Here is a 13437-nt window from a genome sequence, read left to right as displayed (position 1 = left end):
ACCAACCTAAGCCCAAAAATACAACTCAGAAGCCCTATGAATAACAAGGTCCATCATATCCATAATTTGGTTCGGGTCCACAAGGTCAATTTAATCAATAGGTTCCTTAGTGTCTAGGTTGAAGTTCTCAAGACCTAGAGGGGGCCCAGGGTTATCTGTGTCAGCCATGTCTATAGAAGCATTGGCAGCCTCTTCTCCCACCAACTCATTAAAATTTCCACCACCCTTGCCCTTCTCAAGATCTTCCTCGATATCCATAGCATGTTGGGGTTTAACCCTCTTTTCAATAGAACCCATGGAGGCAAGCCTGTGAGATCTTCTTCTACCATATGTTTCAGCAGATGGGGTTTCCTCTTCCAACTCCTTAGAGGAATAATTATCAATGATAATTCTCTTTTGTTTCCCAGGAGACTTTTCTTTTTCCTTGTAGGAAATGGGTTTCTTATCCTTCCCAACAGAGGAGGAGGGAAAGGTGGGAGGGATCAGTGTGAGATTTTGCCAAGATCTAGAGGCAATGGAAAGCACAAATAAGAGAGAACAAAATAGATGATAGGAATAAACTGTATTCTATCAAGATGCAAAATATGATAAACTGGATCATTACAAGATGTTCAATGATTGCCCATACAAACAATGTAGATGAGCTTTCTTATATAGGAAAGGCTATATGGATATGTGAGCACACAAACATGACATGTAGCTCAATAAGAAACAAGGGTAGGTAGGAAATAGGTGTGAGTAGGTAGGAGAAATAATAAAATATTCCACATGCGGTGGATCACCCACCGAAGGTGGAATTATCACTCCACAATAAGTGGATATGATAAAGTAGTAACAAGATCAACACCATAAAAGGTGGAAATTTCTCCTACACACACTATCCCAATGTGACACAAGCACCCAAGTGTCTCATACCCAAAATACTATGATATGCATGTACCTAAGTAAACTTAAGTAAGTTGTAATAATATTCACGATGAATAATTATTTACACCAACACCCCCCCTTAAGTGCAACTTAGGGGAATGCACTAAAGTCTACAATGCAACTAAGCAATACAAGATGGGTCTCGGCTACGAGGCCATGTTAGGTACCCATGTACAAATGCAAATGCAATCTCCCATAAAGCGGGGAAAGAGAGAAAAACCCAATGGGAAAAAACTCCCCCCCAAAAGAGAGATGAAGAAAGCACGCGATGCTCTCAATGATGAAGAAGAAGAGACCATGAAGCTCCCCCTCAATGTCGAATCTCCTACAAGGATGGTCCAATGATGATGACCAAAATACCTCCCCATAAGGAAGAAAGAGAGCCAATGTTGCACCAATAATGTCAAAGTGTGACAAAACCAGGTACCAAGTCGATGACAATGAATCACTCGCTACAACAAAATGAAGATCAGGCATGAAGACAACCTACTTTGAGCATCATCTGAATACTCGTAAATGGCAGAAATATCGATACAATCCAAATCTCACAGGAGCCATGCACAAATGTGTACAATCTAAGTCTCAACTGGAACCATGCATCCAGTCTCATAAGATATTCCTAATCTACGTGTACAAGAGGATTACATCAAATATGTCAACAAGGACAAGATACAAAGAGGTGTGGCACTTTATGATAGTGTGAGTACAGCATTGCTCATGCAAGAGAATACAACATGACAGTGCAAATCTGGAAACATGAAAATGATGCCACCAAGAAGCCCTATAGAATACTGCAGAAAAAGACGCCTCCGATTGGGATGTGGCCAAGAGATATAAAGGAGCAAATCAACCCCCCCCCTCCCCCTTGACTGACAGTTGGAAGCACTGCAAAACAGGTATGAAGTGACAAGAAAAAATTGTCTTCCCAATTTGACTTATTCCATGATATTTTTGTTTTTAAAAGATTTTAAAAATCTAAAAAAAAAAAACAATTTATTATGCCCCAAAAAAAACTTTATTAAAAAATAAAGAAAAACATAAAAAAAGGGTATTTTTTTTTTTTGAAATAAAAAAAACTTTAATAAGAATTTATTAAAGATAAAAAAAAATTATAAAGTTTATTTTTTTTTATTAAAAAAACTTATTTAAAAAATAAGAAAAAAGTTAATTTTTTTTAATTAAAAAAACATATTGAAATTTTTTTTTTTTTAAAACTAAAAAAAAAATTAAAATATTAAACCCCCCCACACAGGGAGGGGCCCGCAGGGTACTGCAGGACCACCGCAAGTACACTGCGGGGCCACAGTGCCTGCAAACACCCGTAGGTACACTGCAGGGCCGCAGTGCCTGCGGGCACGAAGCCCCTTAAAAAAAATCATCCTTTTTAAAAACAAAACCAACAAACCCCCCCCCCCCCACCAAATTAATAATATATATATATATAATTTTCCAACAACAAAAAAAATCAGACCTGTACCTACAAGTCTGTACGGTGGGCCAAGAGGGGAAAATTTATCAATTCGGGGTAACGGAGGCTGATTTTGATGAATTAACAGTTGATCTTGGGGTTTTTGGGCCTTATGAGCACAATGGCGATGATTTGTCCAAAAATGCTCCAAAATTGCAGATCGGTGTCAGGACAAGTCACCACCCTTCACCTTCAAACGGCTCTAGATTTGGCCTCAGATGTTGGATTTCAATGAAACAAAAGGCAATTCTTATTTTGCTCGAACCTCCTCAATCAAATGGTGACCTCAGATTTGACCCAACAAGCTCCAATAATAACCTGCAATAGAAAGCTCCAAAATTGCAAAACCCCAAATTTCTCTCAATTGGTAAACCAATGGCACTCTAATGGCTCTGATACCATGTGAGATTTTTCCAAGATCTAGAAGCAATGAAAAGCACAAATAAAAGAGAACAAAACAGATAATAGGAATAAACTGTATTCTATCAAGATGCAAAATATGATCAACAGGATCATTACAAGATGTTCAATGATTGCCCATACAAACAATGTAGATGAGCCTGCTTATATAGGCAAGGCTATATGGATATGTGAGTACACAAACATGACATGTGGCTCAATAAGAAACAAGGGTAGGTAGGAAATAGGTGTGGGTAGGTAGGAGAAACAATAAAATATTCCACATGAGGTGGATCACCCACCGAAGGTGGAATTATCACTTCACAATAGGTGGATATGATAAAGTAGTAACAAGATCAACACCATAAAAGGTGGAAATTTCTCCTACACACACTATCCCAATGTGGCACAAACACCCAAGTGTCTCATACCCAAACTACTATGATATGCATGTACCTAAGTAAACTTAAGTAAGGTGTAATAATATCCATGATGAATAATTATTTACACCAACAATTAGATTAGTAATAGAAATAGAGGACAAGGGCATTAGAGAGGGAGAAAAAGCTTCATTTGAAAGATGAAACAGTCTAGAGGGGGCCAAGCCGCTAGCATAGGCCGCTAGAGAGTGAGAGACAGGTAGCAGAGGTTGGATGAGCATGATATTCCTAGGAGGTTAAAGAGACAAGTGGTAGCGGTAAAGCCTGTAAATTAGGCCCTGATGGAGGGGGATAGGAGGCTTATCAGCATTCTTTGGGTTAAGGGACTCGTTGATGGAATTTTCCATGGAATGAAAAATATAAAAGGGCAAACATAACATATCATTATTTCTGAAATTGCTCAGCAAGGGAAAATGGTAGTAGTAGTATACCTTATATCGGCCCTCAAGAGTGAAATACTTCATAATCATCAGACAAATTTAGTCCCACGGGTATTTGAGCTCTTCTCTAGTAAACCCACCTTGCAATTTAACTGGTTCTTCCTTACCCCTGAAAAATATGTTCAGACCCTCGCTATTAGCAACATGGCTTTCCCTTTTCCACCTTCTGTCCAGAGAAAGGCTAATCGTTTGGGCAATGGTTTCATCGGTGACTTCAAAAGAAATCCCTCCAATAATAACCCTTCTGTTATTCAAGGAAATCACAAACTTAATAGATAACTGCTCATCATGACCACACAAATTTTCCATGAATTCTACCACCCCTCCTTCCACACAGTAGTTCTAGACCACAACATCATGCTTGAAGTCATCAAGTTTGTTATGTTCATAACAGACTCTGTCACCTCCCATGGTTGAATCTCAGACATTGATAGCAAGAGCTTTTTCTTGGGCTCGAGACATATACGTAGAAGCAGAGAACTTAGCCAAAAGACAAAGCTTTAACAAAATAGAATTATACTTAACATAAATGTTAAAGATTTTGATGGATATTTGGCGATCATGCAAACCTTCAATGAAATAATTTCCATAGTTATCCTCTGGACAAGGAAAAATGTATGAGAGGTAACTCAAACCTTTTGAGATGACATTGGACATGAAGAAAGCCATCTTGGAATCGTAGCATGAGAAATAATCATTAATGCAGGATCCACGTGTCACATTAGGCCTAATTCGTTCAGAGAATGCACACTTACCTATAGTTTTCACATGAGTAATTACACAACCCAACTACATTATGAGCAAATACAAAAGGAAACTATTACAACTAATAATGATGATGCAAACAACACACTTCATAGCCTCACTGGCAGTCCACCTTATTAGACAGTTAGTGCCAGTCAGCAAAAGGTTAGGATTTTTCAAATTTGAAAATTCCCTTTCATCAGCCCCTGCAAGCCCAAAGGAAAGGGTGGGTGGAATCAGCGGGGGGCTTATCCATGGGGGATAATTTTAGTGAACTCTCCTTGTAGGAATGAGGTAACACTAAGAGCAAGGAATTATAATTCCTCCAACATCTCAAGCACTATTACAAGAGCCCATGGGTTGCAAGAGCATCAACAACCCTATTTCCTTCTCTATAGACATGGCTAATGCAAAAAGGGTCAAACATGGAGATGAGTCTGAGAATATCTTTGATAGTACCATCACTAGACCAGTTGATCTTGTTAAGCTCTTTGACAACATCAATGATAAGTTTAGAATCCCCCTCTATGACAATTGACCTTATACCAATAGAGAGGGCAATACGAATACCCCAAGCCAAGGCCATAGCTTCTACTTGATTATTGGAGCAACAATTCAAATTACCTACATAGGTAGCAATTAATTCCCTAGTGTGAGATATTATAATACCTTATGTGGAGTTATCCAGTGCATCAAAGGAGGGAGAGAGTTTCCGATGGAGAGCAACCTCCGAGTCACTGACGGAGGGAGGATTAGGCGACTTTTTAACCAAGATGACAGAGATGTTCTCTAAAATGAGTTTGAGGAAACTACTAAAAACAATTTCCACAGAGGCTTCCTTATCCCTTAAGATCTTTTTATTCCTCTCCTTCCAAATGCACTAGCTAAGGTTCAGAGGAATCTACTTCTAGAGTTGTTGGACCAAAGGGTTGGAAGTGGGCCCTCCCCACTCCAGTAATAAATGTTTCATATTTTCATTCATAGTCCAGCATAGGTTAAATTTTTGACAAACCATACCCTAGAGGGTTTTAGCAAAGGCACGGTGGAGAAAGAGATGGGGGGAGTTTTCCTCTTCCAACTTGCATAAGACACATATGTTTGGTAAATGAAACCCTCTCTTGGAGAGGTTATCTTGGGTGATAATTTGGTTGTGGAGAGTATTCCACCAGAAGAAATTAAGCTTGGGGGTAAGGTGGGGTTTCCAAACACGTTTCCACCAATCCTGAGAGTTGAGCTCCCTAAGAAGACTGCAGTAAGCAGTTTTAACAGAAAACTCCCCACTTGGATTCCATTTCCAAATTAAAAAAATTCCTCACTTGGGAAGAGAGGTAGTCTGACCAAACCAATCTTGTCTTGTAGCTCCTGGGAAATAGGTCTTAGATGGGGTTGATTGTGACAACATGCAAAAATGTCCTTCCAAGTGTTGTTAGAGAAGTAATTACAGACCCATTGTCCAAAAAACTTGTTGGTAATACCATGTATCCTTCTAATGGAAGGGAAGAAAACTAGAGGTTTATCCCCCAGCCAACAATCCTCCCAGAAATAAATGTTTCTACCATTTCCAATGAGCCCCTTCATGCCATGAGTAATGGTATCTCTGCATTTAAGAATATTGTTCTAGATTTTGGATCCTCTAGGGACCCCTTCCAAGTCCAAAACCTTATGAAATTTGTCTTTGCCAAGGTATTTAGCATGCATAGTACAACCCCAGTCAATATCCTGGCAGGTTAACTTCTAAGTCATTTTGGTTATAAGAGCCTTGTTAAAATGGGAAATTTTGCAGATCCCCATCCCACCATTAATTTTTGGGTAGCAGACTTTATCCCAACCGACTAAAGCAAGCCTTCTTTTCTCCTCCATACTCATCCAAATTAAGGTTCTTTAAATTTTTTCTAACTTGCCAGCCATAGAGGATGAGATTTTGAATAGGGAAAGGAAATACACAATTATCTCCTGCGCGGAGGCCAGCAACTGGAGCTTCCCCACACTACTGAGAAATCTTCTTTTCCACCCTGCTAGTTTCTTCTGCATTCTCTCAAGAATGGAAACCTAAAAGGAGTTGGAGACTTCCTTGACAATAAGAGGCAACCTGAGGTAGGTGCTTGGAAGGGAAGCAATCTGCCATTCCTGAATACCCCAGATTTTAGCTTGGATTTGTCAACAGTGTGGAAAAAATATATGTTGCTTTTATCATAATTGATATGTTATCCCAAGGCTTCTGCATAATGGTTGAGGAAGGATTTCCACCCCTTAGCCTCAACAACTAAAAATAACCCAAAGAGGATGGTGTCGTCTACAAATTGCTGCAAGACAATAGGGGGGACATAAGAGGCAGGTTTGATGCTCATTAAAGTTCCCTTATTGATGAGTGAGTTGAAATTCCTATCCAGACCTCCACTAGAATAATAAAGAGGTAAGGGGATAGAGGGTCACCCTAACTAATCCCTCTTGATGCTCTGAAGGGTTCCTAGGGGACACCATAAACTAGTACAAATTATTTGGTAGTAGTAATACATTCCCTAATGAGGTTAAGCAATTTGACCCCAACACCAAACTTTTGGAGGACTTTAAATAAGAATTTCAAATTCACTCTATCGTAAGCTTTGGAGATGTCTAGCTTTAGCACCATACCAGGCCTATGAATTTTTTCCATTGAGTGGATGACTTCATGAGTGGAGATGACCGCATCTAAGATTTGTCTACCAAGGACAAAACCCTTATGGCTAGGACTTATAAGATTATTAAGAAAGGGCTTAATTTTGTTAACCAAGACTTTGGAGAAGATTTTGTAGAGAGTGTTGCAAAGGTTGATGGGTCTAAAATCCTTGAGAAGAGTCGGTTCTTGAGTTTTTAGAACCAAAGCAATAAAGGTGCTCTTTAACTTTTTGAGCAGCTTGCCAGATCTAAAGAATTCCTTAGTGGAAAGAACCACATCAACACCAACCACTCCCCAGAAGTCTTGGAAAAAAATCATCCAGGGAATCCATTTAGGCCTGGGGCCTTATATTCCCCCATGGAGAACACAATAGTTTTGACCTCTTCTTCAGTGATCAAGGCCATTATGAGATCATTATCTTCCCTCGTGAGGGGGGAGGGTAGGCATTAAAGGAGAGTCTCATCCAATATTGGATCCCTAGACCTGTTATCATCCATAAATAATTTAGAATTTAAGTAATCTGATGCCATATTCCCAAGACCATCATCATCTTTGATTTCTTGGTTGTGATCATTCCTTAGACAGAAAATGTGGTTTCTTCTCTTGTGTATGCTTGTTGATCTATGGAAAAAAGAAGTTATTTTGTCACCCTCTTTCAGCCATTGAACCCTAGATTTATGCTTCTAGAATATTTCCTCCTTTGTTGAATTTTACTTCCATTTTCTCCTTAAAATTTCCTCTTCTATGTGGGTGGCTTCAAGGAGTTCCCCTTTGTCAATTTGCTCCTAGATGGCCAAAAATTTGGTATTTAGTTCTTTTTTTTAACAAATATATCACCAAAGGTATTTTTGTTTCATCCTCTCACATTTCTTCTAATTATATCCAGTTTCTAGGCCACCTGAAACATGGGTGTACATACCAGGAACATGAGAATTCCACCATATTTTAATACAATCATTAAACTCAAGGTGGGTAGTCCACATAATTTCATACTGGAAGGGATCAACCCCCCTGACATGTTAGGGAGGACACACCAAAAGAAGGGAATTGTGGTCAGACACAGTTCTAGGTGAGGCAGAAAGGTTCACATTGAAACCAATGCCCCAATTGCGAGAGATAAGAAATCTATCCAGTCTAACTTGTATGAGATCATCACCCTTCCTATGATTAGACCAAGTGAATCTTTGACCAAGTCCACATCAAGCAACCCATTCTTATTGATGAAATCCGCCAGATCAGTTATATTGTCAGAGTACTCCTGGAGTCCCTCAAGTTTTTTCAGAAGGGAAGAGGAGAGAATTGGAATCCCCTGCAATCATCTAGTGAGCATTAGTGTCATTTTGGACAAGACAAGAAATATCTTTCCAAAGGGAGAATCATCACATTCTAGTATAAGGGGCGTAAACATTAATGAGAAAACAAGAACCATTACTGGAAGATAGCTTAGAGGCAAGAAAGTTGGGGGAAAAGGAAACCAGGCTACCTGAAAACCACAAGTGGCCCCACATAGTGACCAATCCACCAGAGGCTCCAGTGGCATTACTAATGAAAAACTGAGAACCTGGCCATATTTTACCAGCAATTTTAGCAAAGGAGGTGTCAATCATTTTGATCTTTTGGAGTAAGAGGACCTTAATATTATTTTCTAATATACAATTCTTTAGGGAATATTTCTTTTGTGGGTTGTTGAGGCCCCTCATGTTCCATTAGAGGACCTTCATTTCTTACCTTTGATAGACGTCTCTAAGGTCCTCTGTTTGTCATTAGCAACTTCCCTCGTTGCTTCCTTTTGCTAAGAGAGTCTTTGTGATGGGCGGCTCATCTTTAGGTCAGTCCCAACATCGGTCTTTATATTTCTTGTCTTTCACCTTTGTGTGATCCAGCTATCATCTCCAGGGAGAGGTCATCCACTAGAGGAAGCTCCAGGCAAAGAGAAGCTCTTGAATATTGCAGGGGGGTCCTCCACACAAGTCTGTCCATGTGGAGAGTCCTTCAAGAACAGAGCCTTGGAGGGGGTCAAGGATACCCCCTTAATGTATTTCAGGGTTGAGGACCTATCAGTAATCTCTCCCTCCTCCAAAGGAGTCATTCCCCATAAAGCAGTAGAGGTCAGCATATCAGAAGGGCAAAGCACATTTCCATTCAATAAAGCCACTTGAGTAGGAACCACAACAGTTTATTCCAGCATTTTTCCACTAAGCATAGCCCCCTGAGAAGGAACAATAGTTAATTCCAACAAGGGGGTATCAGAGACCCTATCAATAGCCTTAGGAGATGAGCTAAGAAGTTTGATGATAGTCTCCCGAAAGGGGTAGTCATCATAGTCAACCACCAGGGTCGAATCAGCCACACTAGAGGGGTCATCATTGATCATAGGTTATTTGAGCTTGAGGGGCTTAGGGTCTGGTGCTTTACATTTAGAGATTAAGTGGCCCATCTTGGAGCACTTTTCAAAGAAAAGAGTAGTGTTTTCATACACTAGAGCCTGGGTCCAACTACCCAATTTAGACTTCAAAGTGATAAAGTTAGGAAGATTCTTACTAACTATTGCCATGACACAAAAATGAGCATACACTAGTCTAGATTTGGATCTGTTAATCTCATCTAGAGCCATAAAGTGCCCAAGGGTGTTTTCAATCCATCAAATGACTAATTCATCACAATATTCCAGAGGGAGTCCTGGAAGGTGCACCCAAACCAGAGTAGACTTATGAAGTTCAACAACCAATTCGAAACCAGTTTTCCACTTATAGAGAGATACGCAATTCTTGTCATAATTACAGAACCCCAAAAGCACCATAACAACATCCTCCTTTGATGTAAATTTGAAGAGGAAAAGAGCATTGGGCATAGAGCTGACATTGACACTACCATTAAGCTTCCATTTGGCTAAAGCCCATTTCCTCGCCATCTCAACAGTGGGTCTAAGAGAGAAAAATTTCCCCACCATAGAGTTGTTCATGTTGAGCATGATTTGGTCCATCACTGTATCCAGGAGCACAATAGTTGTGCCATCCTTAGTTTGTACACATTCAGGAACAATGTTGGGGTCCACCTCACCTTGGGGACTGCCGACAAGTGTAGTCTTCCAACCCATGACAAGCGTGCCACCATCTAGAAGCTCCTTTTCTTTCTCAATAGCCTTGGAAGTAGTCTCATCATTACCAACAGATGCCTTGGAGTTGGGGATGGAATCCACGAGACTGACCAAAGAGACCATGGATTCAGGACCATTAAAAGTCACCTCATTCATAAGTGAAGTAATTGTAGGGTCCTCGACAGTGAGAGAACCCGTCTTAACCCCTACAAGTACCTTGCCATAAAAAAGAGTAGTGATTTAGTGACAGGAACTATCACCACAATAGCGTCCCGCGGAGGATCAGCTAGTGGGGGAGCCTAGCCCCCACCTTGGGTGGACACCACGAACATAAGAAATTCAAAATTCAAAAGCTTGTAAAGCGGGAAGTTGCAGAGCTTAATTTATAACGATGGAGTATCTCAAGTATAATTTTAATTAAGTATCTTTGATGAGATATATTCCTTCAAGATCAAGTCCACTTAATTTGTTAATGAATATATTTATATTTTTGGTGTTTGTTTTACTCTATAGAAAGTAACATTTTTAACACCTCTTTACGAACAAAAATATCTTGTCTTCATTAGGGAAACATTGGATCTCTATAATTGGGTGCATAATTGATTTGAAGTTATTATTTATCCATTGCAACTGAGGACAAATTTACAAAAGAATCAAATTTAATATACTAAAACAATTTTACTTTATTATTTTTTAATTTAGTTGTTCACATAAAAAAAACATCATACCAAATGCTTTTTTGTTTTATATTTTCTATCATTTTTATCTGTCTATCTCTTTATTTCTCTCTCTATTTTAATCTCTCCCTTTGTCTCTCCATCTATTTATCTCCCTCTTCTTCTCCCCCTCAATTTTCATCTCTAGTTTTGTCTACTCTAAATTACCTACACTATTGGTAGGAACTTGATGCATTGTGTCCCTTGTTATTAATATTTTCAATATGGTACGAAAATGAGAAAGTACCCAAGTATTTCCTTAGAAAGAATAAGAAATAATTTAGTAGACAAATTAGGACATCAATAACATCCAAATCCACTCATAAGAGATTAATTAGGATTAGAAACACAATAATTATTTGTCTTGAGTGGTTTAATTTTTCAAGAAGAGTAAAATATGTCATGCAAGACGACAAAAAGACTCCAACAATTTGGTAGTTAATTACAAACATACAAGACTCAAATATAACATGCAAATTTTTCTCTAAATTTTTAACTTATCCTCCATGTGGATACACCAATTATGAATCCAAACATACAAACAATGGTGACAAATGTTAATTATACTTCCATCCAATTTTATCTCCACAAACTCATCTTTATGTGAGCCTAGATTCATACTCATAAACTTTTATCACATGTGGGTCTTCCACATGTTTAAGGTGTCATATTGAGAGGGAAAGCGATTTGAATTTGAATTTGAATTTGAAATTACTCTTTCATACTTAATAATAAAAACATTAGATCCAACAAATAAAACTATAAATAAATTATTTTTCTTGATGCTAAATGCTTAATTCCCTAAGATGATCAGGTATTATAATTAATAGATTGTGATTCAAAATATATGGAAGGATTAGTATGGGCTACACAAGGTATAAAAATATTACGTGAAGGTGAAACAATCATATCAGTCAACCATATAACACTAGACTTAAAACAAGGCTATATAAAAAGTTACACATATAAGAGAATATATAAATTGAAAAGGAAAGCTATCATAAGATGTTGAAAGAATATGCTTGCTAGAAATCACATCACATGAAGAAAGATATGTATCACTAGGTAGGCATGCATCATCATCGTCATTGTTCACACAATCATCATTAATCATTTATAAAATGGAAATAAAATCTTGGGAAATAGATAAATAGTTGTGCATCAAGTTCATAAAAGGATGAAATATTATACAAGACTTCAATTATATTATATATAACACATATAGCGTCATATATGTTATAATTTTTAAAGAAGCAATATCATCAAGGATCAAAGTATAAGAATTAATAAAGTGTAAAAACACATTATGATCCTTGATATATGAATGCAGATAGTACTGCAATAGAGGCTCATATGAATCCATGATGAAATATATAAAAGGCAACAAACATTGAATGGGAGAAAGGATTCACAAAAACCAAATTGTAACTAGAAGGATAAACCCAGTGACAAAACTCCAAGGGTTGTTTAATTCATGTTAGACTTCCTAATTTAAGTGAGAACGTAAAATACACCTACATAAATATCTACTCTTTAATCAAATTCAAATAAGCAATATAAATTATAGACAATTAAATTTGGTTAATTAATTTAATCAACTTTAATTCCCTTGGTCGCATGGATTAATTAAATAATTAATATTATTTAATTAAATATTGCATCCCCTTCAAATTAATTGATAAATATTTTTTAATTAATTACTCCCCCCTTTGTCTTTCTTCTACCAAATAAAATAATATCATTTTTCTATTTAGTTCATGTCATCTTTTTCCTCCCTTTATTTGAATTGAATAATTCAAATAATCTAATTGAGTCACATGTCTCCTAACCTTAACCCCCTTATCTAACCCTTCCTCTAGCCTAACCCCACTAACTAACTCAAGTTCCTAGCCAATCTTATATGTCTAACCAACCCTATCCAAATCATGTGCTCATTCCTTATTTTAAGAGATTAGGAAAAGAAACTAATTCTGGGTGGCTACCTCACAAAATAGACATGTGTCCTTGGTGACATTTGTCATTCCTTGCATTGACACTTTCCCATCTCAAGGAAACTTGCCATTCCTTGCATTGCCACTTGTTCTCATGTGAGACAGGTGGCACATCCTCAAACCTCCTCTCATCTCCATCAAATACTATTTAATCCCCCCATTTTCCTTTGCAATTCATCCACTTTTTCACAATCATATCATCATAATGTCATTTTAATTACTCATATCAAATCCATCTTACATCCACCATTAGCTTAGTATCTTGCATTTTACATAACCATGGAGCCTCTTCAAGCACCCTTGGTAGTGTAGATCAAGCACACATCAAATCGAAGGAAATCAAATCAAGGAAATTGAATTTGTACTTGTGATTGTTTTCATTATTTGTTTAATTAATTTACTTTTAGCGTCCTAATCGTGAGTGTGGTTGAATTTTGTGCTTACTTAGGTTGTTTAGTTTTGTTATTGCAATCATTTTATTTAGCACACAATTTTTCGCTCGCATTTCTAGCATGCCCGATGGAACCCACTTCATGGGTTATTACTCACATTTTTTGTT

Source organism: Cryptomeria japonica, chromosome 3 (genome assembly GCF_030272615.1).
Source record: "Cryptomeria japonica chromosome 3, Sugi_1.0, whole genome shotgun sequence".
NCBI lineage: Eukaryota > Viridiplantae > Streptophyta > Pinopsida > Cupressales > Cupressaceae > Cryptomeria > Cryptomeria japonica.
Note: the sequence above shows the minus strand (reverse complement) of the source record.